At 38.6% G+C, this 4,886-nt stretch overlaps 1 long non-coding RNA gene across 1 annotated transcript; it reads right to left on the reverse strand.

Annotated features, from left to right (window-relative positions):
- Positions 1–588: 588 nt before the first annotated feature.
- On the reverse strand, positions 589–4,185 carry LOC147798536 (uncharacterized). Its single transcript, XR_015425796.1, has 3 exons — positions 3,142–4,185; positions 1,647–2,013; positions 589–1,284 (listed from the first exon to the last, which is right to left on the reverse strand). It is a non-coding gene; the product is annotated as an uncharacterized LOC147798536 (long non-coding RNA).
- Positions 4,186–4,886: the final 701 nt, after the last annotated feature.

Consider the following 4,886-nt stretch of genomic DNA (forward strand, 5'->3'; position numbering starts at 1 on the left):
CTTCTCTGTGGTAAAAGCGATGCATTCCGAGGTACATTGGTGTGGTACTTCTCTGTGGTAAAAGCGATGCATTCCGAGGTACATTGGTGTGGTACTTCTGTGGTAAAAGCGATGCATTCCAAGGTACATCGGTGTGGTACTTCTCTGTGGTAAAAGCGATGCATTCCGAGGTACATTGGTGTGGTACTTCTCTGTGGTAAAAGCGATGCATTCCGAGGTACATTGGTGTGGTACTTCTGTGGTAAAAGCGATGCATTCCGATGTACATTCGTTTGGTACTTTTCTGTGGTAAAAGAGATGCATTCTACGGTACATTTGTTTGGTACTTCTCCGTGGTAAAAGCAATGCACTCTGCGGTACATTCATGTGGTATTTTCCCATGTCCAAAGCAATGTATTCTGAGGTACATTATTGTGGTACCTTCCTGTGGTAATATTCTCATATACATTTGTTAATTAGTATTCCTGCGGTAATATTCATTATCTGCACATGCACTTCCATGGTCTGAGATTAATGCTCTGATAATGCTCCAGGCTTGTACATGCAACATTATCAATTGTTCTATTCAAACAATTCATTATATTACACCTCAGTACGAACATATTAACAACAAATTAACACATATTAACATGTGGCACTTTGCCAACACAAAAGTAAAAATTAACAAAATTAACCAATATGAACCAAACTTCTTTTATGCCATCTATTTTAAGTACATTAAGAACAACTCAACTGGAAAGTGTTGGTGCAAATTCAACTGTAAATGACAACTTTCTGTGTAACAGACATTTTACCATGATGTAATGAATGTATGCAGATACGAACATTGTTTACCTTTGACCCCCTTACAGTTTCCCACTTTCATTTCCTTCTCTGTATTACAGTTTGCGAACAAGAGACAGAGCATAATTTGGTACGGAAGTGGCATTGTCTCTTGCTTCGCAAATTGTTGCTGGAGAAAGAGTTGTCGATGGTTGCATTATGGGGGTCCTTGGGAAGGACAGGGCTGAGTGGGGTTGGACTGTCCACTGCCTGGATGGCGAGATAAGTCACAGGAGTGATCACTTTGGGAGCAAGGGGGGGACAAGATGGAGTGTTTGCTGGTTTTGCAGGTCTGCATGTGGGCTGGAAACTTGGATGAGATCTCAAGTCCCGCATGCACTCCCAGATGTCATTTACTTGCTGTGCCAATCATGTCAGCTTTGGGTCTTCTGGAAGTGTTGAGCTCACCCGTCCCTTGTGCAGCTGTGTGCTGCTTTGCAAAACTGGCCAAGGGATAGGGTCCTGCACACACACCAAGAAATACAGATGAACCCCATTAATCAAAACAGAACCTTGTGTTACCCGAAATGAAATGTACGAATAGCAAAGGATTGGGAAGTAATATCCTTGTTAAAAGCAGAATGTCGTATGAACAGTGCTTCTAGTAACAAGTTCTATTGTACATCTACATGTACATGTGTGGAGAATATTTAACATTTAACATTTCATCATTAAGTATTTCCAAGATCATTTTGGAAGAACTCATACTAATGGGATAACAGATGTTCCAACCTAAATACCGGTACATGATTGCTCTCTTTGCAAGTTACAGTTAAAGATTTCATCAATCATTTTTTACAAGACATCTTTGAGCACAAGCTTACCAATAGTATAGGATGTCAACTTGCCGTACATATTAAGAAAGAATAAAGTAGAAAGAAGTCAGTGTTTACATGTATTACATCAACCAGCATTGGACTGACAGAGTCAGTTGTGATATCCGATATCTGAATTAAAAAGGCAAAATGCTCATAATTAGCATTATTTAGCAGGATTCAGTCTACTTATCTCAACCACCTATTAGAACTATGACAATGTTCACATTAAGTCTATAAGTTACCAGGAAAAAATTAAAATGTCAATTGAAACTAATCTTAATATACATGTAATACCTTACTATCCATTACAGATGTTGCCTTGGGTTTGTCGTCAGTGCATGTTGTAGAAACAGAAGATCTGATGAGTGATCATCTACAGTGCATGTACATGGAAATGGCAAAAGATAACATTTAGTGTACTCGAAAGTAATAAATACACTTCAGTGAAGGGGTCATTTTGATTTTTGAAAAATACTTCCCTTAAACGTGTTACAGTGAAAGGTATTGGTGTATTGAGAAAAAAGTTTCCACCTGCCGTAAACTTGTATATGTAGGCTTCTTAATGGATTTGGGTCACGTTACACTGTAGCTATTGCAGGCAAGAAGCAATTTCCATTTCAATTTGCTTTACAATGATGACAAACTATCCTAAGATTCTCATCAGAATAAAATTGTCATAATACGCAATAGACAGGTTTCCTGTTGAATGGATGAAACTGGTTAAAAAACAAAGCAAAGAATTAACTTTGCTGTTTCAGCAGATGTGATTTTCATATCATTTGAAAGAGTAATGTTCTGAAAACAAACTTTACTCACAACATTTTCCTTTTCAAATAAGTCTTGATAGTGACATGCTCAGTTGAAAATACAACTATTTAACAAGCAGACAGCTACTCTTTCAGCATGAATGATTTACACTTGACTGAACAAAAAAAGGGCTGGGGGAGGTAAGCCTATAGGGAATATGGTACTGGAACAATTACCACTACACCCAGACAAACCAAATTTACAAACAATCAACCATGAACCCACTGACCAACCAGCCATCCAACTCATCTAAATTAAAAAGTGTTATGAAAATTGATAACAATATGTCCCTCCATGTGACAGCCCTGCTATTGCTGTGCTGTCCCCATAAAAATAATCGGTGAATTAATGTATTTGATGTATTTCCTTCAAAACCTTCACAAGAAATAGACAAACATCAAAAGGCAAAATTCGTTTTCTTAACCCTGTTAAGACAGAAAGATGTGTTGAATCAAAAAAGTGATCAAAGATTTGGGTTTTGAGGGGTACTTCAATGAAAAAATGTAGCAAGTTGGATATTTTCCCTCCAAATAGAGAGGGTTTGACACCCCAAAGACTACAGCACCACAGTTAAGTGGCACCCTATGTGGAATATAAACAGGATAGGAAGAAATGGATGACAAGGACTCCTCCTCAATGAAGTTCCCATGTCAAGCTCTTCCCTCTCACTGTCACTGCTGTCAATATGGTGTACCTCTTAACTGCAATACAGCAGCCACCTTCTGCTCCAGTAGTCATTGGCTGCCAGTCCCATGTTGTACACAGACAGAAATCTTCCGTTGGCCCACTGCTAATAAGTGCAGCTTCCCTGGAAATGAAAAAAAAAAAGACTTATTACATTTCTTTTAGATGTTAATCCTTGGAAAAGATCCCACGAATATGAATCCAGTGCCAAAATAAGTGTTTGGAAAACTTTAGACCTTTGTTACTTCAAAAAGTTAGGTGATGGTATGCATGCACATTTTGCAACCTATCTTCTTCAGCAGCATTTCAACAGGTGTAGAAAACTTGAATGTATACTTTCGTTTTGTGACAGTCGGCAGTACGCTTTATTTTTGTTGAAATTTCTTTTTTGAGGTACATGTACACATATGTACATGTATATTTGTGCATGTATGTGTAGAGTTTGTACACATATTCCTGTCACTGGTTGTTACTGTGAACAGGCTTCTATGCACTGTATTTTTGACAGAGGTAACCCAACTAATGTGACCTCATTTTCTGGTCTAAACCAGAAGTACTTGTAATTTTTGTTATTTTTGGAATGATCAGAGAGGTGATGTGTATTGTTTAAGTGCTATCCTTCTGGAAGATTCAAACAAAAATTTTAACGGAAAGCCACGCATCATTCTTGTGACTCTAGTTCTTGCACAAGAAGTGTGAAAACTTTTCTTCACATAAATACATCAAGGTTGGCAGTATGTGAGCAATTTACAGGAATTGTGTTACATGTAAACTAATTTTCAAGTTCCTCAAGAGAAAAAGTAGGGGTCAATTGTCAAATACTAGACATTTGTACACAAACCCACAGTAAAAAATGTTGGGGGGTAAGTCTGTTTGAGTGTTGTAGCGGCTTGCATTGCATGTGCGCCTGCAGTCGCGATGGACATCCTGTGTTGTACATATACATGTATGTACGCATACATGTGCATCATTTCCAGAAAAAATAGTGAAGGGAAAAAAAGAAACTGTGTCGCCACACCACTTTTGGAGCTAGCTCCTGACCAGAAACCGTATTTTCTTTGCCCTAGCTAAATTGTAGTTAATTTTACCAATTACAGGAAGGATTTTGAGCAATTGAGTCATCTGCATCCGTCATCAATGACCTTAAAACAATCTCTTCGCCAATACTTCTCAAACGTTTCTGGAAGGAGGGATGTTTGACCCTTCATGATTCCTTTGACGTGGTTTAATCTGACCGGGTCAAGCTTTCTCTTCCCCGTCATGCCCCTACAGTTACTTGCCCTCATCTTTTCCTTCGAAAATAATAAACGGACCAAGGATAGCGCAAAGTTTGTCTCAGAAGACAAGCTGTCTTTAGGGTCTGTTATTATTTCAGTCAAAAGAGATGAGAGATTCATCGGAGGGGCTGAAGGGGTGGAAGTGGTTGTAGACGTGGTAGTTCTTGATGATCCCATTCGTGGCGATGTCACTAGACAGGCAGGAGATGAATGCTTTTATGGCTAGTAAGTGATGAATGTGTGTTTCCACAAGTCATCAATCTGACTCGCCATATTACGAAACATCTCCAAATCAGTAACTGAAATTCTTGCTATTTGTGTTTTTGCTGGAGTACTTGTCTTCATACATGTATATGCAAGTGACCATGAATCCTGTATTACGAAGTAAATGTAAGAGAGACTGCATTGGAGGGTGCTGTGGCCCACCCAAAGAGAGTTGTGTTTTTTGGATAATGAAAAATAGTCCATTTGGGAAGTA

Source organism: Acanthaster planci, linkage group LG07, assembly GCF_054643075.1.
Source record: "Acanthaster planci isolate LZ-2023a linkage group LG07, COTS_SCS, whole genome shotgun sequence".
Taxonomy (NCBI): domain Eukaryota; kingdom Metazoa; phylum Echinodermata; class Asteroidea; order Valvatida; family Acanthasteridae; genus Acanthaster; species Acanthaster planci.